The sequence below is a fragment of the Cervus elaphus genome, chromosome 9 (genome assembly GCF_910594005.1).
Source record: "Cervus elaphus chromosome 9, mCerEla1.1, whole genome shotgun sequence".
Lineage (NCBI taxonomy): Eukaryota > Metazoa > Chordata > Mammalia > Artiodactyla > Cervidae > Cervus > Cervus elaphus.
This window is the reverse complement of record NC_057823.1, coordinates 95,087,357-95,111,052: the sequence shown is the minus strand read 5'-3', so window position 1 is coordinate 95,111,052 and position 23,696 is coordinate 95,087,357. Positions and strand designations below refer to the sequence as shown.

The 23,696-nt window shown below is 40.1% G+C and overlaps 1 long non-coding RNA gene across 4 annotated transcripts in view; it reads right to left on the bottom strand.

Annotated features, from left to right (window-relative positions):
- Positions 1–23,696, bottom strand: part of LOC122700630 — a 526,773-nt gene that overhangs the window by 457,748 nt on the left and 45,329 nt on the right. Inside the window, exon 1 of one of the 4 annotated variants that reach the window (XR_006342830.1) lies at positions 17,598–17,733. The exons of 2 other annotated variants lie outside the window; for them this stretch is intronic. This is a non-coding gene — a long non-coding RNA (uncharacterized LOC122700630). Of the gene's footprint in view, positions 1–17,597; positions 17,734–23,696 lie in introns of those variants that run through there. One more of the 4 variants, XR_006342834.1, reaches the window with a different exon arrangement.

Genomic DNA, 23,696 nt, shown 5'->3' with positions numbered 1-23,696 from the left:
AAGGGACAAAATATGTGTGAATTTCTTTTTTTTTTTTTTAATGTGTGAATTTCTAACAGAAATTCCTTGAGAAGAAACTTTTATGGAATGTGCTCAGAGAATTGGTTAGTCAGTAGAGATTTATGTAAATATTTTAAAAAGTATTCATAAGTGACTTAATCCACACAAACAGACTTCCTTTTGCATTTTTCTCTCAGAACAGTGGAAGCTTTATTCACCAACTCCATGTGAAAGAAACATATTTTTTTTCATCTCGTGGTTAAGGATCTGTAGAATCATTTCCTTTCTACAATGCACACTTGGTACATGACTTACCCACTTACTTCAGGTGGATGACAAACCACAATCATGAGAGGGAACGATAGGGCACTGCTCTGAGAAAGTGCTTTTCATCCTCTCAAAACATTCACAAGCATTAACCAATTAATGGGTGGGTGAAGTCAGCCTTTTTTTAAAAAACAAATGAGAAAACTGAAGATATTTAAAAGCTTTCCCTACAAAGAGATTCAGTGTCTGAGTCTGAATTAGAACTTGGACCTTCCTAACATTAGCAGTTCAGAGATTCAACTCATGTAAACATTTGAAAGGTCAGCTGTTCATCAAATACTTTTCCAACTACAGCAAATGTATCCTTATTAAGTTTCTTTTGCAAAAGTTCCAAGGTGCTGAACACTCTTCCATTGCCACCAATAATTAACAATCCAAAACAACCTAAACACAGAGAATTTTTTGTTGGCATTTTGAAACTTCAGACTATCTTAGGAACAGAGTGTGTGGGAGTGGTTTTGGGCAAAAGGCAGGCTAGGAAAAAAGACATCAGCTGAAAAGTTTTCCTGAGACTGGTCCTTCCCTGTTTCAAATAGGTTTGCAGCAAGAAGAAAAGTGTTTGTTCTCTTCAAATAAAAACTTTGTGCTTCCTGGAAATGGGCAGAAAAGGAAAAACCAAGCAAAACAATATCACTTGGCCTAATATTTAGAAAATTCGACAAATCTTGAGTCCTAAGTACAGCCATCCTTATTGTAGCTAGTTAACTTTTATTCAAATGTATCTATCCACTCAAAGTTTAAAGATTTTAAAAAATTACTTAACTACCATATCTACTGTGAGCTATTTTCTTCTCATTTTTTCTACACTACTCAGTGGTAAAGAAACTACCTGCCAATGCAGGAGACACAAGTTAAACCCCTAGTCCGGGAAAATCCTACATGCCACAGAGCAACTAAACATGTGCACGAAAGCTATTGAGATTGTGCTCTTGAGCCCACAAGCCGCAGCTACGAAAGCCTATGCACCCCAGAGCCTGTGCTCAGCAAGGAGAGAAGCCACTGCAACGAGAAGCCTGCACGCCGCAACTGGAGAGTAGCCTGTGCAGCAACGGAGACCCAGCGCAGCCAAATAAATATATTAAATTTTTTTAATTAAAAAATAAAGAAAAGAGGGCCCCAGTGAAAACATTTCTATTGAGAGGGTTTCAATCACTATGTTAGACTCAAGATTAACATGAAATGACAGTAGACCTAAGTGCAAAAAAAATTAGCCTTCTTGAAGAAAATCCTTGTGTCACTGAGTTAGAAAGATATTTTTTAAAACAAGACAAAAAAGTACAAAAGAGAAAAAAAAAAAGAAAAGGATAACATGACATGAATCAAAATGTGAAATGTTTGCTCTTCAAAGGGCACAACTAGGAAAATGAAAATGCAAGCCACAGATTATGAGAAAATATTTGCAAACCGTGTATTTAACAAAAGATTATATTAACAGTATTTTTTCTTTTGAAAAGATATATATATATAAATCAATAAGAGAAAGATACTCTAAATTTTTTAAATGAACAAAAGATGTGAACAATCACAGAAAATATTCAAATGGCCAACAGACTCAGAAAAGATGTTCAACACCACTAGTCATCAAGAAAATGCAAATTAAAGCCACAATGAGCTACCATTAAACAGCCACTAGAACAAGCTAAAGTTAATACGACTTACAATGTGAAATCATGTCAAGACAGAATCAACCAGAACTCTAGTACATTGCAGCAGGGGATACAAAAGAGTATTCAAGTACAGCCACTTGGAAAACAGTGTGGCGGGATAGTATAAAGGTAAACACAGATTTACCATGCGGACCAGCACCCCTGTTCCTACGTATTTAATCAAGAGAAATGAAAGCATATTTCCACAAAGACTTGCACATGAATATTCATGGAAGCACTATTCATCATAATCAAAACTGGAAACAACACAAATGTTCATCAACTACTGAACGGATACATAAGCATGGTATATCTATAATATGAAGCACTCCATATCAATAAGAAAGAAAAGTCACTGATAATTCTCAAAGGCTTTAGGCTAAGCAAAGCTATCCAGATACAACAGGCTACCATATCATATGATCCCAAATATGACATTCTGGAAGAGGTAAAACTACAGGACAGAAACTAGATCAATGGTTGCCTGAACCCAGGGGACAGAGAAGAAGATCAGCTACAAAGAGGCACAAGGGTCCTTTCTAGGGTGATGGAATTTTTCTATATCTTGACAGTGTGAGGATTTTGCAACTACACATAATTACCAAAACTCATCCAACTGTACACTCAAATAAGCAAGTTTATTATATGTTAGTTATATCCCAATAAAGCTAAAAAATGAAACCTCAGTGTTAGGAAGTCTTTATTTATTCCTGCTATTTGACAAAATCTTGTCCTTAGAAACAATCTGAATACTGATCATCACATTCATAGTACTTAGATTTGAGGTTTCCTTTCAGAAGGCACTCACTAGCCATTTCATGTCTATGACTTGTTTTGATATTGTTTTGAGATAACAAGGTACATCAGAAACTGAGCAATGATTTGACTTGCTTATTTTTCATCTTCAGAACATCATTTTCTGAAGGAGTAAGACCTTACCTAAAGTCAATGTATTCACAGTATAACGAAATTCAGCAAGCATTTGTTTAGCGTCTGCTAAGTTTTGAATTCTGGAACCATACTGCCTAGGTCCAAATTATAGGTCTATGGCTTAGCAGCGTGACCTTGGACGTTACTTAACCCTCTGTGTTTCAGTACCTCATCTATAGAATGGAGATAATAGCAGCATCTACCTCATAGGCTTGTTCTGAGGATTAAATGAGTTAACCCATTAAAAGTGCTTACAACAGTATGGAGCACATAAACAAACACCCTGCCTTCATAATTATTATATGCAAGGTGCTCAAACTACAACAAGGGTAACAAAGAGTTTGCTTTCACGGTTGCTGTTTGTCTTGATGAGTTCACAGTTCAGTGAAAAGACAGAGAACAAATTAATAATATATAATAAAAAGGAACACAAAGAAAGACATCTTTAAGTACTATGAGAATGTGGATGTGTGAGCAATCCATGATGGAATTAAGGGAAGCTCTTGAAGGACTGCTACAAGCAGCAAGCTTTGGAAGAAAAAAGGGGGTTCTCCAGATATCCCCCCCTACAAAGTAGTACAAACAGTAGTCGTGGTCAAGCCCTGAGGTCTGCTAAATGCTGCACGCTGTGCTGTAAATCTACCACAGGCCATTTCTCTTGTAATTGTTGCAATAACTCCATAAGCCAGATACTACAGTACCCATTTTACACTTGAGGAAACAGATTATGATCACTTCTCCAAGGTTACCAAACTAGTACATGCCTTAAGCTAAAATCCAAACACAGCCTTTTAGACTCTGAAACCTGCTCAGAGAGGGAAAAAAAAAAAACTGCAGCAAAGACTCAGGTGTCAAAGCTCACAGAATCTTAGGAAAGAGCAAAGAGCTTGCTGTGACACAGAGAACACGGATCAAACAAGGAAGCCGAGCGCTTGGAGGTACTGCAGCTGGTTATCGTGTCTCAGACAAGGAAATCCATTACCACTCCCAGACAGGATGCTTTCAGGGCCTACTTGCAAGGCTCAGATGGTAAAGAATCTGCCTGCAATGTGGGAGGTGGGGGTTCAACCCCTGGGTCGGAAAGATCCCCTGGAGATGGAATTGGCAATCCACTCCAGTATTCTGGCCTGGAGAATCCCAGGGACAGAGTAGCCTGGTGGGCTAGAGTCCAAGGGGTCACAAAGAGTCAGACACGACTGAGCAAATAAGACGCACACTGCTTCAATAGACTTAGTAAGCATTTACTTTGCCATATCTTGATATCAGTGGCAAAGGTTTCTTAAAGTACGTTCCAGTGACGATCTGTGCCAACCCCCCCTGGGAAATGTATTAGAAATACAGCTTTGCTAAGTACCACGGAAGCCTACGGAATCAGAACCTGTTTGGTCTGGGCCCTGAACTTGCCTGTTTAACAATTTCCCCAGGTGTTTCTCGTGCATACCAAAGTTTGAGAAGCCCTAGTAACTGTAGATTTACTGCTCAGAACCCAACCTCTCAGTTCTCCCAGAGCCAAGCTCTCAAACTTCAGCACGTGCATGCAAATCACCTGGGAATCCTTCTGGGAAACAAATGTTTCTGGGAAACATTCAGGTGACTGGAGGGGCGACAAGGGGCCCCACGACTCCGCCAGTTGTTGCAGATGTCACTGGTCCCCAGAGCATGGTGGAGTCACAGGATTGTAGAACTACCATCAGGATTTCTCTTCCCTTTCCACCCTCCCTCCTGCTCTTGCATTCATCTCCAGGCTACTTTTCCTTGCCTAGGTTTACTGCACCTTAAAACAACGTTCTGTTTATTGACCGTCTAAAAATGTTGTACCTTTGCCGAGAGGTCACAGTCGAACTGTTTTTATTTTCATATGGTATTTACTGAAAAACAGTACCTTTAATTTTTTAAAAAAATTGTTTCTTCTAGGTCTGGAATTGTTCACTGACATTCTAGGAGGACCTATGGAGTCTAGCTTGTAGTACATCAAAGAGATTTCACGATGACAAAGGGTGTGGAAAACTGACCTTATCTTGTGTTACAATGCAGGTACAATAGTTAGTCATGGGGTCCTATTAACATTTTTCATATGTTCTTTTAAATAAAATAATGAAACATGAAGGGCTGCCGTCTCCGCAGTCATTAAGGATTGACTCAGGAAGAATCTTAGTCAGAATGAATCTCCTTATTCAGACCTTCAGGAACCTGAGCCCTCTGGTCTCCTGTGCAGACATGCTCTGGAAGCCTCTCCTTCCTGGCACTCCTGTGGGTAAGGAGCCGTGTGAAGCTGCCTGCCAATGCTGCAGCGCCCTGGCACCAGCAATGGCAAAAGCCGCTCTGGCTGAAAGGCGTCTTTTGCACTCGGGGTGAGACGGCTGTTTTAGAAAATGGCTTTTTTCAGTTCCTAATGCTATTTTTCTATGTGTTATCGTATTTTCAGAGCACTAATCCTTAATCATTATGGAGAAGATCCTTTGTAAGACCTCACTTTGTATTTTTGCAGTGCCTTGTCTAATGGGCTCTCCTAAGTCTTTCCTGGTGTGCATTAACTTGGACTCGTTCTTGGCTTTGTAACTCAGGTGGTCACTGTATCTCTGTGGTTAAAACTCTCCTGTTTGTTGTTCCCACTTAATTTGGATGAATTAAATAGGCACTTTCATAAAGGTGCTACATTACCAGCTCCCTATAAAATAGACAGGCCTGCATGCTGAGCATTCTCTGGAGACAGTTGTCTTATTCAATTTGGTGTATGGAAAATAAGTTTTGGTCTGAAATCTCATATCTTTGCCCTGAATTCTTAGTTCTAAGACTACAAAGAAACTAGAAATCAAATTACTAACACAGATATTAAAAAACATGCTGTCAGTAGAGACAAATCAATACTTTGAAAACTAAAATAAAGACTCTTTTTAGTACTAGACAAGCCCTTCTAGATGGAGTTAAACATCTAGGCTCATGGGAAAAGACAAAGGGGATTCTAGGCAAATTTGGGAAATAAATATAGTTCAGCATTGAGGCCTTCCTATCTCCTTTTTCTCCTTCTCTCCTTACCCTTCATCCTAGTGTCTCATTTATTTAATAACTTTTCTCAAATACAAACTATGCATCATATACTGTTAGGCTCTAGAGATGTAACTTTAAATAAATCAAATACAATTCCTGCTCTCATAAAACTTATCACCCAATGGGAAATACAGGGAAAAGTAATGCAATATGGATTGGAGAAGGAAATGACAACCCACTCCAGGGTTCTTGCCTGGAGAATCCCAGGGACGGGGTAGCCTGGTGGGCTTCCGTCTATGGGGTCGCACAGAGTCGGACATGACTGAAGCGACTTAGCAGCAGCAGCAACAATGCAATATGGGCTTCTCAGTTGGCTCACTGGTAAAGAATCCACCCGCCTGTGAAGGAGACACAGGTTTGATCCCTGGTTAAGGAAGATTCCCTTGAATAGGAAATGGCAACCTACTCCAGTATTCTTGCTGGGAAAATCCCATGGACAGAGGAGCCTGGCAGGTTACAGTCCACAGGGTCCCAAAGAGTCAGACACAACTGGGCAATTGAGCGCGCACACACACAATGACAATGTAGCAAGCTCCATTCTTGATTTAAAGTGGTCATCAATCAAGCCCTGCCATGATTTGCTGTTTCCTGTCACTAGTAGGTTTGGATTTGCAAGGCTAGTATTAATACTTCTTCCTGGGCAGGATTCCTATGCCTTCAATTTGTGTTGTTGACAGTAGGGGAGACAATAGAGTCTGATCATGTCATGTATTCCAGCTGGCTTTCCCTCAGTCAAGTTTCTCAGAATATTTAGCACACAACTGAGTCAATTTTTGTATAAAAGAAGCTTTCACTAAACTAAAAACATAAATAAGAAGCTACTCATTAACACTGCTAATTATAAACAATATAAAATATTCTTAAAACTACATAAAATAAGGTCACACAAATAAGTTGGTACCTTCCATTACATGACTCTTTGATTGCTGTCACTACTTGTTTAATTTAATACAGTGTTGCCTCTCACACCCAAAATTTCTCCCTGTCTTAATTTTTAGAATTGGAAACACTTAGGCTATACTCATCTGATTGGACTTCCCTGGCAGCTCAGATGGTAAAGAAAACACCTCCAGTGCAGAAGACCTGGGTTCCATCCCTGGGTTGGGAAGATCCCCTGGAGGAGAGCATGGCAACACACTCCAGTATTCTTCCCTGGAGAATCCCCATGGACAGAGGAGCCTGGCGGGCTACAGCCCATGGGGTCCCAAACAGTCAGACACAACTGAGTGACTAAGCACTTCTGATTGTGCTTTGGGGATATTAAGTGAAATCTTAACTTCTCAACGTGCTTTCCGAGATCAGACATAGATAGGATCTAACTTTTTAAACATCTTCTTCCTAATTACCTAGATAGAAACCCCATTTTCTCTCTCCTATCATCCCCCAAAACTATCTTTCTTTTCCCCCCCATCAGCTTTCCCACCTGAAGAATCCTCCTCCTTCACAGTTGCCCTCTCTTCCCAATTCTGGCCAGATTCATTGTGCCTCAGCTACAGTAAAAAGAACAGGAGGCTGATATTATATGAATGCAAGGAAATTACCTAGTGAGAATCTCTTCGAATCAGGAAAAACCATGACCTTGGATAAATCCTCCAGGTAATTCATTCTGCAATTCTTTCTGAACAGCCTATTTGTTTGAAGGGTGTTTTTATATAATAGCTTAAGATTAATATAATTTGTGTATTCACATTTTACTTTATCAAAGGATTATCTTTATTGATTGACTGTTAAAGGACATTTCCTACTTAAAAGAACTTGAGATGAATTGCACAAAAAGCCACATACACAATCAAACCATAAGACTAAAAAAAAAAAAAAAAGTAAAAAGAGAGAGAAAACTTGATACTATGACTCCCAGAACCAGCCCATCCTCCATCCCACTGTAATTTGAGGCAATCTAGACCATCTACAACATTGGATAGTATTTATCTGGTGTTGTATCACCCTCACCCTTTACCATACTATGAGTTCTTTGAGAATCAGAGATGTGTCTTAGCCAACTTTTGAATTCACAGAGCCTTGGCAAAATGCTGGATACAGGCTGGATTTTTAATAACAGTTTGTTGAATTTGCTCTGAATTTCTAAATTTCCACTCTACTTCTTTTAAGAGCTGTGCTTTTTTTTTTCTATTTAATATTTTAATATGTAAATATACTAAAATATCAGAACCATTTCAAAACACAGTTTTATGTGGTTTTGTTTCCTATAACATTAAGATGTTAGTATAAAAAGAATTAAGATATGATTCTTCCTTCAAGCAATTTGTATTTTTAAAGGCTGGAAGGGACTACTCTCTCTTTTCTGTATCCTCTGTCAGTTTTGCTGCCCCCTGAGTGTCCTGAAATAACCCCTACATCCACCAGACAACCTAAAAACATAGATGTGAGAAGAAATCATCTTTAAACCGCTCTCACACCTGCCCTCCCCCGACTCTTGCCGCCATCATCCTTAACTCTTCTTAGATAGGAATGCTGCCACCTTTGCTACTACTCAGAAAATCATAATAAAGAATTTCTGATTTTTTAAGTCCAAAACACTTGCAGTCCCTCGTAGAGGATGGCTGACCACTGTCAAATAGTATTTGTAAATTTTACCACATACAATTTACCTTAGAGCCTTATCAACATTTTCTAGAAGATTCCAGATCACCAGAATAAAGTTATGTACCTTTAATTATACAGTTTCACTTTTGAAATGTAAAAAAAAAAAAAACTCAAGCTAATTGCATAATTACTACTTATTATATTTATTGTTTACTAATTCAAACATCACTAGCATCTGTATTTTGCCAAGTATGTTATAAAATTTCTTAATTCCCAATCCCTGATGATCTGTTTAAACTTTAAAACATCTTAAAATATTTCTATCCACCAAATCTTTATATTTTCTATTAAAACACTATTATTTATTTTGTGTCCATTTTTGATAGTGAATTTCCATGACATGGATCTTTGTCTGTTTTATGCTTTCATATCCTTCTAAGCTCCTAGACCAATGCCTGGCACAAAATGGTACTAATTAAATATTTCCTAAGAGAGGGCAACTGTGAAGAACCAGGATTCTTCAGGTGGGAAGGCTGGTGAAAAAAAAAAAAAAAAGGTAGTTTTGGGGGATTACAGGAGAGAGAAAATGGGGTTTCTACCTAGGTAATTAGGAAGGAAATATTTTAAAAGTTGGATCCTATGTCTCCTATGTCCTTAGTTCAGTTCAGTTCAGTCACTCAGTTGTGTTCAACTCTTTGCGACCCCATGGACTGCAGCACGCCAGGCCTCCCTGTCCATCACCAACTCCCAAAGCTTGCTCAAACTCATGTCCTTCGAGTCAGTGATGCCATCCAACCGTCTCATCCTCTGTCATTCCCTCTCCTCCCGCCTTCAATCGTTCCAACCATCAGGGTCTTTTCCAAGGAGTCAGTTCTTCGCATCAGGTGGCCAAAGTATTGGAGCTTCAACTTCAGCATCAGCATCAGTCCTTCCAATGAATATTCAGGACTGATTTCCTTTAGGATTGGCTGGTTAGATCTCCTTGCAGTTTAAGGGACTCTCAAGAGTCTTCTCCAACACCACAGTTCAAAAGCATCAATTTTTCTGGACTCAGCTTTCTTTATAGTCCAACTCTCACATCCATACATAACTACTGGAAAAACCATAGCTTTGACTAGACAGACCTTTGTTGGCAAAGTAATATCTCTGCCTTTTAATATGCTGCCTATGTTGGTCATAGCTTTTCTTTCAAGGAGCAAGCATCTTTTAATTTCATGGCTGTAGTCACCATCTACAGTGATTTTGGAGCCCCAAAAATAAAGTCACTGTTTCCATTGTTTCCCCACCTATTTGCCATGAAGTGATGGGACCAGATGCCATAATCTTCATTTTTTGAAACTTGAGTCTTTTTAAGCCAGCTTTTTCACTCTCCTTTTTCACTTTCATCAAGAGGCTCTTTAGTTCTTCTTCGCTTTCTGCCATAAGGGTGGTGTTATCTGGGTATCTGAGGTTATTGATATTTCTCCTGGCAATCTTTTTCCAGCTTGCACTTCATCCAGCCTGGCATTTCACATGATATACTCTGCATATAAGTTAAATAAGCAGGGTGACAACATACAGCCTTGACGTACTCCTTTCCCAATTTGGAACCAGCCTGTTGTTCCATGTCCTGTTCTAACTGTTGTTTTTGACCTACATACAGATTTCTCAGAAGGCAGGACAGGTGGTCTGGTGTTCCCATCTCTAAGAATGTTCAGTGTCTTATGTCCTACTCTTCCTCCTCTCATCACTATTTTCTTATCCTCAGCACTGGCTGGGGGGAAAAAAGGCAGCATCCTACCACTAAGCCTCCCATGGGCAGTTTCTTGAGGAGATCTAATTTATTTTTGTAAAATAATGAAACAAAACACAGAAAATTCTTGGTTATGAGTGAGAACACATAAGCAGCTGCATTCTGAGGTTCATCGTGTTAGCATGTTCCTGAAGGGAGAATCAGGCGAAGTAAGTAGAAACCCCAAGATAGACTTTCCGTTGCCCTCCGTCTAGTGTGTAGCCTTTTAAAATGACATTTGGTTGAAGAAACTAAATGAGAAAAGAATTTGGAAAAGGTTGAAGTAGAGGCAGAAGCATGATTGAGTGACCAGAAATTAAAACCTATGAAGTTGGAAGAACTTGGTCAGTTCAGTCAGGAAAAAGAGCACAACTGAAGAGAACAAATTGTTATAAATGAGGCTGGTTGGGCGAGATATTTGCAGGGTCCCCTGAAACCCAGTTCACATTGCTGGGGGATGGGGGAGGAGGATAAGCAGCTGGGAACTCATGTGCTGGGCAGAGCAATGGCCAAAGGATGTGGTGAACTCAACTTCATAGAGCAGACAAAATCTGTAATTGAGCAGGCAATGGTTTTATGATTCCAAGTAAGCCAATAACAAGAAGATGAGAGCAGCTTACACTTGAGCACTTTTAAAGTATTTTACGTGCGTTGTCTTATTTAATTCTTACAATTCTGTGAGGTAGATACTATAATTTCTCCACTTAACAAATAAAGAGACCAAGATGAAGAAACTAAATGGTTAGGTGACTTCCCCAAGCTCTTCCAGCTAGAAGGTGCTCAAGCCAAGCTCCCAATGCAGGTAGTTTAAGTCTGGAGATGTAGTCAGCCTCACAGGACACTCCACTCCATGCACAGTAGGATCAGTCAGCAGGGAATCTGGAGAGCGGGCCACAGGAGGGAAGAGGCAAGAGCTAGGCAGTAAGGTAGGGCACTGGGCCAGTGGATAAGGCTCAAGGTAGGCTGAAGACCCACAGAAGAACTGGAGAGTTAGGCCGGTAAACTGAGGCAGAAGCCAGCATGTTAGAGGAAGGACAGGCTCCAACAGAGAGGTCACACAGCACTCACATCTGGCACATGAGATACAACGTGCATGTGGTAGAACTCAATCCAGGCCCAGGAAATTAAGGCTAAGGCTACTTCCAGCCCTGGGCAAGACTGTGACAACGAAGAGGTTGATGCTGCAGCGGGGGCCTGGGGACATGGGCTGACCAGACACTGCTACCCCTCATGCAGTCCACCTGCCCATGCCTCAGAAACTGAAGATGACTTAAGAAGGGCCTGTCCTACCTTGAAATCCCAATGAAGACCTTGGTGATGCCATGAACTTTGTAGAAGGCACAATGAATTCAGTAAGGGCTAATCACAGAATTAAAGCAGAGCCCTGCACAGCTCCCCCCCACTCCAATATAAAACATTATATTTGTAGATAGGTGAGTGAATTGTTAAAGCTCAAAGAGCTTCCCCATTCATTCAGGATGAATCATCCCTTTGGAAAAACTCAATTACTTAGATCAAAGGCCCCTAGGATCATCTATAAAGCTTCTAGAATTTTCCCCTGGGCCCTGTCCCAAACTTAAAGGATCAGAATATCAAGTGGTAGGGCACAGGAAACTGTGGTTTCCTTAAGTGTCTTGGATAATTTTGGTGATCTGTGTGACTCATCTACATGAACCCATGCAAAACGCTGCCAACAGGAGTCCATTGATGGGAATATTCTCCAAGAGCTGCATCCTTCTGCCCTCTCTGATAGAAGTGCATGACACTGTCCTGCTCAGAGCATGGGTGTGAGGTTCTCATCCAATATTACCTGATCAGGTACTTTAGGGATCGGTTGGACGGAAGCAGGAACAGCCCTTCACTCAGGTGACAGGCCATCTTGCTTCAGACACTTCAGATGAAATGGAATAGGTGCAGATGGTAATGGAATAGGGTCTTAAGGCCAGAATCTTCAAACAAGAGGACTTGAGAATGACAAGATCAACCATGGATAAATAGGAAACAGATTACTAAGTGGTTAAAGGAAATGGAAGCAACGCCACAGTACTTCTCAGAGGCGTGTTTGGGCAGTGAGTGAGAGTGCCTCTTCCCTGAAGTTATGACACTTGTTCAGAGGAAATTATTAGGCCAATGGCTTGGTTCTCTTCCTAACACCTTCAACTTGTTCTGTCACCTTCCTTTGTACTCATCTGTGTGGAGGGCTCATTTTAAGCTCTGGTTTCTTTAAAGAATAATAGCTAATTTTTGCCAAACCTATAAACTGTTGGACTTTGTGCTAACCTGTTTATAAGCAATTTTATTTAATGAGCAACTTTAGGTTCCTAGGATGATTTGAGCTACAAAGAGGTCTCTGATGATTTTACTCTAAGAATGCAAAAGCTTCTTTATCTTATCTTCCAGTACCTATGGAGGTTTTCTATACAGTAGTTGGCAGGAAGGTATTCCCATCTCCATTTAGGGCAGCTTCACAGGAGATTTATTTAAATAACATACCCCCCAAATTAAGAGAAGGTAAAAGATGAATTTACTGACACTAAGGTTAGGTCTTTCTTGGTGACCTGAGTGTCACGTACGCCAATTTTTTTCTATGTGAATAGCTGCTGTTTACATAATCAACTCAACTGGCTGTGTAGAGGCCAAAACAAACAGGAAGATGGCCACAAAGTCGGTGAGCTTTGTCATCGTCTGCTTTTCTTCTGTTATTTAAACACAGTCTAAATGCTAAACAGTAGAATGAATAATAAAAAGAAGTTGGACTTTCTTTAGGGGTTTAGTACAATGTGATTCTTTCCCCAAAGATGTTTTTAATGGATCCATGTCAAGAAGATAGGGGCAAGGTAGAAAGCATGAGCATAAGCTGGCCTTCTCAAGGTCTCCTCCAGTCAAGGAATGCAGTGATTATATCACATGCAGAAAAAAATCCAAGCTAATTTTTCCTTGGTGCCTAGGATATCTTCTTGGAATTTAAAAGGAGTGATATTGATGATTTGCACATATTCAAGGAAAGGACATGCCACTTTTCATGGAACTCTATTTTTGAGTAATGCATGGCCAAAAGACAAGCTGATCAAGATAAGCCTAATGAGGTGAGAAAAAAAAAAAATGAGTAAAATCATAGAAAACCACATCAAGCATATTTCCAAACCAGCATTTCCTTCAGCCATGTGGTGACATTTTTCTCAGAATGCTGCCCTTGTAAAAATGGCTGACCCAAGATATAGCCTAAACTAGCCACTTCACCCTTCCCATGCCCAAACACCTTGGCTTTGAGCCAGACCCCCAAAGAGCAGGTAGAACTTACCATTCCAGACAGCTAAATATACTGAGAGAAATGGAATACCCAGTTTTTCCCAAGTCAAGCAGGACCTCAAAAAAAGCAAAACAAGACTTTGGATTTGTTGGATAATTTAGACAGCTGTAAGGATGACTCTTGCAGCATAATTAGTTCCCAGGAGCTAATAGCCGGTGGAAAGAAATATACAACCCTCTGAATTACTTGTTGTAATAGACAAGTCCAAACAATCCATAAAGAACCAGTGTCACATAATTGAAAAATAAAACATGTAAACAAGCTGGCAGCTTCTGTGAGCCTGACTTCCTGCCCATGCTCTCCACAGCAGCGTGAAAAATCTTGGATTTAAAGTCAGAGAGCCGGTTTAACACCCATCTCATTTTCGTTCTCTCAGTATCATTTCTCAGCCTTTCTCAGTATCGTTATCTGTAAAATGAGAATGATAACTACAGTGAGGATTAAGTAATAGTAAGAATAAATATGTGTACTATGTAAATGTTTGCTGGCATTAGGAAAACCTGCAGCCCTGTCCTCTTTTGCACCTACTTTTCAATCTCGCTCAGGATGAAGAAGATATGGTAGTGATAGAAAGAGATGTCTTTTGGACCAGGAAAAAAGTATCACTCTGTTATGTAAGATCTTCAGGCCTCTGTGCACTACATATTTCTTTTAACTTCATCAGTCTCCTAGTGAGTATATCCAAGATCCCTCAACTGACTCCATAGTTATATACGTAAATTAAACCATTTCTTATGCCCCCTCCAATACCAAATCCTTTGGGAACTCGTTGGGCATAAAGGGTGGATCAATGTGACTAAATTATTAGTCAGAGAACAAACATTCCAGGTAAGTAATGTTGTTTTCTCCCATAGATTAAATACATCCTCACCTGCAGCGAACTAATGGGCTCCAGGGATCTTTCTGTATATATTTAACCATGAGATACCTAAGTGGCAAAGTCAACAATAATCAGAGGGCAGGTACAAGGAACCAAGAACCTTTTTACAAATATTATTTTTCCTTAAGGGAAATGAGACACACCTTTAACATAACAGTTCTGTAACCTGAAACAAGAAGCAAAGAGATGTGGGGAGAGAAAGACTGGCCAGTAGGAATAGGATCTGTTAGAGCAAATCAGCTCAAACTCTAATCTTGGCAAGAAAAGAAATTCAGGAACACAGACAAATTTTTTTGAGCTTGGTGACCCAGGATAAAACCCTTGGACCCAACTTTGAACAATTTCTTCTCTCAGCCTACCAAATCTATACCCCAGTGGTTATTCCTTTGAGAGTCTATATATTTACTTCTTATTTTCCACTTCTACTTGTCTCTGCCATCTTACCGTCTCCTGACTTTATACTCAAGTGCCTGGTAACTAGCGTTTCAGAGTCTTCAAACCAAACTGCCCAAGTGACCGTTTTTGAACAGGTCTATATAGTCAGACTTTGGAACAAAATGCAAGGTGAGCTTTCTGTGGTCTACAGGTCTGAGCTCTTCTGCATGATAAGCAGTCCTTTATAATCTGACTCCACCCTACCAACCTGTCCTTACTTTCCAGTTAGACTGGCTTCCTCACCAATCTCCCATGAACACAGGCCACACACCCACACTGCTACATTGTGCCTTCCACTGCTACACACATGCCGCTCACTCTTGCATAAAACGCCCTGCTTCTCCAACTGCGTAATCCTAACCCTTCTCATTCTTCAGGACTTGGGTTTAGTTTCACATCCTCCACGAGGCCTTCTTTCACTCCTACAATACTCATTTAACATCTTCTCTGTACCACATAATCTATCATCTCACAAACCATCTGCTTATTGTTCACCACTTATTACATGAGCACTAGACTCATCTCGATAATTAGATAATAAATTAGGTCACAAAATGCTGGTCTTCATATCCGATATGACCCCAAGCACATTTTGTTTGACCCCTCACCTTTGCCTTTTCCCATTTTAATATTTTGGCACACCCTCACCACTATCTGTGGAATTTCCTCAGTGAAATCAATCTTCTGCCATCAGTCCCCAAATTATTGAACTTAGGAACAACAATATCAGAATATGAATTATTAGAGCTTCTAAATCTTGAGTGTAGGAGAACAGGCACTGCATGAATTAGGAAAAAAATCACTGAACAATGGTTTAAGAGATCCGGCTTCTAGGCATCACCCTGTCCCCAGCTCTGTGATCCTGGCTGAGCCACAGCGTTTTTGTAAAATGAAGGGGTTGCACTGGGTGACCTCTATGATCTCTTCCAGCTCTTTCCTTCTGTGATTACAAAGCTGCCAACAAGGTCTCAGAGCCCTATTTGGCCATGTCTGAAAGGCAGAAGGAAAGAGGTTCCTCTCCAGGAAATAGAAAAAACTCCAGTGCCTTCTCTTTATAATCAAAATATTAACATGTGGGGGAAATTTCATATCAAATTATTTCCATTTATTAGGTAGTATGGGGCTTCCCTGGTGACGCAGTGGTTAGGAATCTGCCTGCAGTGTAGGAAAGTGTCTGCAATATAGGAGACGCAGGTTCCATCCCTGGGTCAGGAAGATCCTCTGGAGAAGGACATGGCAAACCACTCCAGTGTTCTTGCCTGGGAAACCCCATGGACAGAGGAGCCTGGTGGGCTACAGTCCATGGGGTCGCAAGAGTCAGACACGACTTAGTGACTAAACCACCACCACCATTAGGTCGTATAAGAATTTTCAGGTCAAATACAAAACAGGTAACTGGTTGGTTTCCACTATTTGAAAGTTATAATGTATAGCTTGAATCAACTCAGTAATGGTGACTCTTGAATTTGGGTAATGATGAGGCTACATCAGGAAGCTACATGAAAATTTAACAGATACCCAGTTCAAGTTTGGAGAGGAAAGACTCTAAGGATACATGTTGAATGCCACAGAGTAGACCTACATAAAATCCTGAAAAACAAATATTTCTCCTATATTCTAGCCAAATGTATATTTTAAGAAATACTGACAAAATCTGCTATAAATCTTTGAGATCTTTTTTCTTTCCATTTCATCTTGAAAATGAGAGTTTTTAAGACAAAATAAAGAGAAAACAAACTATCATAAGGTACCTGTGAAAGATAATTTATAGAAAAATGCATAGAAGCAGGAGAGTTTTCCAAGGGGAGAGGAGTAGTCAAGAAGGAAATGAAGTTAAAAGGAGTTCTTCCATGGATGCTCGTAAAGTAAGACTGGCAAATGTCTCACAAAATCAGTCATAGTATGATTCAGCTTCAGAGAGCGAGTGCATGCGTTCGTTTTTCATTCATTCACCTACCAAGGGCTTAGGTAATATGCGGGGCACTTGGAATATAATAAAGAGAAAGACACAGTGTCTGCCCCGAGAGTGGCATCATCAAGTGGAGAGACAACCAGGGTCTGCATCAGCTCTGTCTGTACCGAGGCTCACGGTGTGCTGGGCACTGTGCTGAGCGCACTGGCCCCAAGAGGCAGCTACCATTATTATCCCTCTAACACGGATGAAGAGACTAAGACTTGGGGAGTTTCCATTGCTTACCCCAGTGCTATGATCTGAACATTTCTGTCCCCCCACAAATTGATATGTTGAAATGGTAACCTCCATTACAATGGTATTAGAAGGCAGGGCCTGTGATTAGAATCCGATTGGTCCCCTTACAAAAGACCACAGAGAAACCCCTTACTTCTTCTCTGCCATATGAGGTTACGTGCAGGAAGGAACAATCTACGAGGAAATGGACCCTCACAGCATATCTGCCAATGCCTGAATTTTGGACTTCTCGGCCTTCAGAATTGTAAGAAAAATTCCTGTTGTTTATAAGCCACCCAGTTTATGGTATTCTATTAGAACAGCTGAAATGAACTAAGACAGCAAAAGCTACCCAGCTAGGAAGTAGCAAGTTGGGCTTTCAAACCCAGGTCAATCTACCTCCAAAGCCAGCACACTCCACCCCAGCCCCACACTGATGCGATGTGTGGGAACAGAGACAGGTGCAAACACTCTGGCCTCTGCTACTCACAGACATAGCCGTCCTCACCAAGGCATACCTCTGAACCTGCAACCAGCACAAATTCCAAAAGCTGGAATAAATGGTTGGGGATCGGATCTCTCACCAGAGCTCAAAAGAACTAGGTCTTTTTCTGTGGATTCACGGCCTCTGGCTTCAGCAGCATATGAAGCTGGTGTGTGTAAAGCTACCCAGGATGTGGTAAACTACAACTAGACCAAGGCCACAGCGGGACCAACACAAAACACTTCCCCTGCTTCAGATTCTCTGCTGATCTTTGAAAGACACACACACACTCCATTGCCACAGCAGTTCCCCCAGAGAGTAGTTTATTCAAAAAGTACCTTCTTCTTCCTACCAAAACAGAAATAATATTTTAAACATGTTTGAAAACTAAAAATAAATAGAATGCAAAAAAAAAAAAAGAAAAAAAAACACAAAACCTCTTCCTGAAAGTTAAGACCCCAGGAGACTAGGGAAAAAAGACTCTGAATAGCTCAGTGGCTGTTTGGTCCTCCTAGGCTGACAGAGCAGCTGCCAAACTAAGAGGACCCAAGAGGAGCCTCTAAGGGTCACAGCCGCAAAGAACCGTAAAGCTCTGGGGGCCCTGGGGAGGATGCTTCAGGCTTAGTGGGACCATGGCCCCACCTGCTCTAACGCCAGCCTAAGGCCCTCATGGGAGACCTGTTTTGAATCATAACACAAGTGGAGAAGGGGTTTTGCTTATTTACCTTACGGTATCTTCTCCTCTTTTTTTTTTTTTTTTTTGGTTGGTTTTAATGTAGTATGCCATAAAATGTTCAGTGTCCTGTGAGAAGACTTGCTTCACACAAAGGCAAAGGAAAGATTTTTGCCTGCAGTAAGGTGCTAGAAATACCTGACCCACCAGCATTGCCTCCTTTTCTCCAGGCCCCATTAAGGATGGAGTCCTAGATATGATGCAAGAGAACTTATGTAAGCCTCACAAGTCTTGAGATATTATTCATCATTTTTGGAGGAGGAAACAAAGTGGTGAGGCTCTGGACAATACCAAATAGTTTGCTGAGTTATCACACAACTAGTCAGTGGGGGCCAGAGCTAAAGGTCTCTCTGACCTCCGTGACCAGCAAGAGGATCCTTTCTGTGGAAAGCAAGCGGTGAGAAGAAATCATAAAGAGAAGAGTTTTAAAAATGGACATCTTAGCATTGAAACATGTATATTACCATATGGGAAACAGATCACCAGTCCAGGTTCGATGCATGAGACAGGGTGCTCGGGGCTGGTGCACTGGGATGACCCTGAGGGATGGGATGGGGAGGGAGGTGGGAGGGGGGTTCAGGATGGGGGACACATGTACACCCGTGGCTGATTCATGTCAATGTATGGCAAAAACCACTACAATATTGTAAAGTAATTAGCCTCCAATTAAAATAAATAATTTTTTTAAAAAGGACATCTTTATTGCTTGTTTAATTACCTGCTTATTTGAGTAGCAATTACATGTACGAAGAAAACATTTAAAGCTTTATAAAAAGGCATACAGTGAAATATAAGACTCCTTTTCAGTTCTCTCTCAGCTCCCCAGTTCCTTCAACAGAGTCAACTGCTGATAATCAAAATAGGTTGCACATACACAAATATACACATGTGTACATACGGCCTTTTTTTTTTAACATAAATAACATCATTGTCTATCCCTTCTTAGATACTCAGTATATCTTGGAAATTTTCCACAATGGTACATATAGACTTGCCTCATTTTTTTTAACAATTGGCAAAAGAATCTGCTGTATGGATGTGCGATCATTTAACTAGTTCCCCATTAAGTGGACATGTAGATGACTTCGAATCTTTTGCTATTGTAAACAATACTGTATAAATATATATTCACCCTTGAACACACGCCAGTATACTTTGGGGATACACGGTAAGAAGTAAAATCCCTCAGTCAAGAGTATCTGCATTTTAAATCCTGGTAGATGCAGAATCAAATTATAGCCTCCAAAAAAGTGAGCACCAATTGACAATCCTTAAAGTGTACACTTACACCTGCTGCCCACTGTCTCCAAAACACCGCTCCATCCCGTGCTGAAAAGAAGAGAGCACCCATATGTTCACCTGCTCCCTTTAAAAGTCACATACTTCCCTCAGAGAGAAGAGGGGAAACCGATTTGTTCAGGCCTGAGCATTAGATTCCCAGAGTAAAGGCAGATTTTTTTTTTTTTTTTTTTTTGGAGATTCTTAAACTGCAGAAGATGCTGACTAAAAGCGTCTGGTCCTCAACTAGATGATGCTGGCAAAGTAGGAACATCCCTGAAAATAAGCAATTGGCTGTGACTCATCAGCTCGATCCACCAGGGGACCGTCAGAGCCACACAAATCACCCCTGGGTATCCAGGTAACCCCACCAGCCTGCTACCTAAAATGGCCAGGTGAACTGGCAGCCAGGAAGAGAATGCCTGCCACAAGCGGGAGCTCTCAAAACCTACCTTCAGTCCCTGTTTCTTGGGGGAAAAGAGCATGAGGGAGGGACAATACACCAGAAACTTAAAAGTAAAGAGACACTGCTAGTACTGAACAACTTCCTAACTACTGAAATGAGGGGGAAATGGATATAAGTAGAAAATGGAACAAGCTATAGTTTATTTTCCAATATAAAGATCTTCTAGAGTGTATAAACCCCTAATGGATTTGCAACACTAATCTCTCCATCCAGTGAGGCAATGCAATCCAAGCTATAGGATCTGGGCCAGAACCCTGGGCTTCAAAGGCTAAGAGGATATGAGCCACACACTTTGTCTTCATTTTACTTATTTGAACCTGCTAAAAGTCTGGGTTTGACATCCTTTCAGGATGCATTACAAAATGTTCCTCTGCTACTCGGCAATCACCTTGCTGAAGTGTTGATTATCAATACCTGGGGAAAAGATCCTGATGGCACCATGGCCTGCAGAGGAAAGAGAGGAAGCGCAGCGGCTTAGAAGATCTTTGAGGGTGAACTGACATGGAAGGAAGTTTATCTCTGGAGGAAGTGATGAGGTCCCAAGAGTGGTCATATTAATGATTGTTCAAAGCTGGTCTTGATTTTTGAGCTTTTGCACAGATATGACGTAAACAAGTAAATATGCATTGCTAACACCACCTGTCAAAGATTTTTAAACCAGGTGGTTGCCCAATAGAGCTGAATATGTTAATCATTGAGGGAAGAAGCCGCCCCCGACACACACCCCCAGCAAGCAATGAATGCCTTCTAAATATTATTTGTGATTTTTCCCATTTAGCAATTAACAGCACATTGTCATGGAGGCATTGTTGGGAGTTGTTTGCCTCCTGCAGATGTATTCAGATACTTAAATGTAGGTTTCTAGGCTAGATACATATTATTATAAAAATTACAAGGCTGAAAAAAAACTATTTCAGATGGACTTGTTTCAGTTCATCGGATGTGGAGTAGTCTCCAGGTCAGCTTCACAGGCAATTGGAGGCTGCTGGATAAAATTTTCTGTTGCCCAGACCACATCCTGTCAGCAATAGATATAAGTTAACCTGATTTGCCACTGTTAGCTGTACTCCTCTGAAATCTCTCCAAATCAGTCACTAATTCACTTTCAAGTACCATCCATCACTATTCAGATGAGCTTCACTCTGTTCTCATTGATTGAGCCTGATTGACTGATTGATGGATTTCTTTATTAGTCTGTCAACTAGACAGACAAAAAATAATTTGGAACATTCATCTTCAAATTGCATTCCAGGGATCATTTAGCTCAATGTGGGTTTCTATGATTATCTCTCTTCCTCCATTCTGCTGAGCCTTTTCTCTATTAGGTACCTCTGATATAGAGAGAGTTTCCATGAGCAAGAATGAGCAAGAATCTAAGAAAAAATAGAAAGATGAAGAAAATTTAGAATCCTGACCAAAGGAAATAAGTAAGTTGAAGATCAAATTTCACCTAAGAAGACTGGTCTTCAAAGTTTCAGGTGGAATACATCTTTTTTTTAAATGCACATATACTCTTAGTTCTCTTATGTGATATACCTTGAGATGACTCTTGGAAAATGTAAGTAAAACCTCTGATAATAAAGCAATTCAATACCAAAATTGAATCTATCAACATGTTATGCTAAAGGATTTCTGCCCACTAAACTCAGAGAAAACTATCAATTATAGTAGTTATATGAGAGCTAAGCATATAACTGCTGAGCAAGTTGTCCTACAAATGGGAAATCCACAGGTCACCTAGAAGCTTTCCCTGCCCAACAACAGCCTTTAGAGATGCTATTTTTGCCTGCATGTCCTTTAAATTAAATTTTATCTCAGAGAGGTTTTAACCAAAACGGATGGTAGGAATGTTTACTAAAATGAAAGCAGACCTCAATCAAATACGTCTGGACTAAACCACACAAATTATGTGAATTCAGTTGATTTAAGTAGTGGTGAGACTTGAGGTAATTGATAAGTGACTTAAAGAGATTACAAAAGGGTAGGGCTAACCATCTCATGTAGAACCTTCCCCAGAGGTCAATTCATCCATCAGGGTCCTCCTAGTATTTCACCTAAACTCACACAGGTAGGTAGGTATAGAACCAAGACAAAACTCAGGTATTCTAACTTCTTGTTAACATTTTGCAAATGAATGAGACTAAAGGAACCATTTTATAGGACTCTGAACAGTTTTCATTTTATAGGACTCTGAACAGTTTTCATTAACTCACATTAGATAATTAATGCAATTTTTAATAGACTTTATTTTTGGAGCTTATTTATTCCTACATTCATTTATTTCCTCTTTATTCTTCCACCTTGGTCTGAAAAGTGATCTGAGGTAGTTTATAGAGACACTTGTGATGCAGCAAGGTAAAGCATGCACATCAGTATAGCAGAAAAAAAATTTTCCAACACTTTAGGAATATTCATTTAGCACAGGAAAACACAGTTCCATTATAAGAAATTCTGACAATAGTTTTACTATTTAAGAATAATCTGCTAGCGCTATTCACAATAGCCAAGACACAGAAACAACCTAAATGTCCATCTACAGACAAATGGATAAAGATGTGTTGCATATATACAGTGGAATACTACTTAATCACAAAAAAAAGAACTAAATAATGCCATTTGCAGTAACATGAATGCATCTGAAGATTATCATATTAAGTGAAATAAGTCAGAAAGAGAAAGACAAATACCATATGATATCACCTACATGTGGAATCTAAAATATGACACAAATGGATCTATCTATGAAACAGAAACAGATTCACAGACATAGAGACAGACTTGTAATTGTTCTGGGGTTGGGAGAGGGATGGAGTGGGAGGTTGGGGTAAGCAGATGTAAACTTTTGTAAATAGAATGGATAAACAGCAAGGTCCTACTGTATAGCACAGAGAACTGTATTCAGTGTCCTCTGATAAACCATAATAGAAGGGAATGTAAAAGCAAAAAATAAAATAATCTGCTAGTTTATGAGGCTTTATTACTCTATTTTGTGATAAGACTCTTCTTATCCATGTGCATTTTCAGTTTTTTTAACCATTATATCCCTGAATGTCATTTCAGTTGCTACAGAAGCTTGAAATCCCCGACACATCGCTAACCCAAAAGCATACTCTAGATGAGTTCCAGCCAAGATATGAATGTTAAATGCATAAGTAGCTCCTCTACTAAAAAGTCAGTAGCTGACCCAAGGCCCCTGCCTCATGCAGGATGGGCTCTGACCTTCAAGTTGAGCAAAGAGTGACAGCTGCTGAGGGCTTCCAGAAGCCCTGGAGGGACCTGGCACGTTTTACATCTGGTTAAGTTCATGAAACTACGGTGATTAGCAGTAGGGCTTTGTTTAAAAATTGTTATAATTTAAGAATGCAACAGCGTATTTTTTTCCTCAGTCTTTGACTTTCTTTTGATGAGCTTACTTCTTAACCTTAGAAGACCAGAGAACAATATTTTTGCTGCCAGTAGATGGAATTGGTGCCATTGACAGCAATGTGAATAGTGTTTACAATCTGGGGTCATAATTTTGTCTTTATACTAAGTGCCTCAATTTAAAATTATAAATGATCATTCAGTTTTCAAGACCAAGTTCTAATACCACCTCTACTGAAGCCCCTAGACAGATTAGGCTCTGTGGTTTTTTGTTTCTGTGTTATACTATTCTC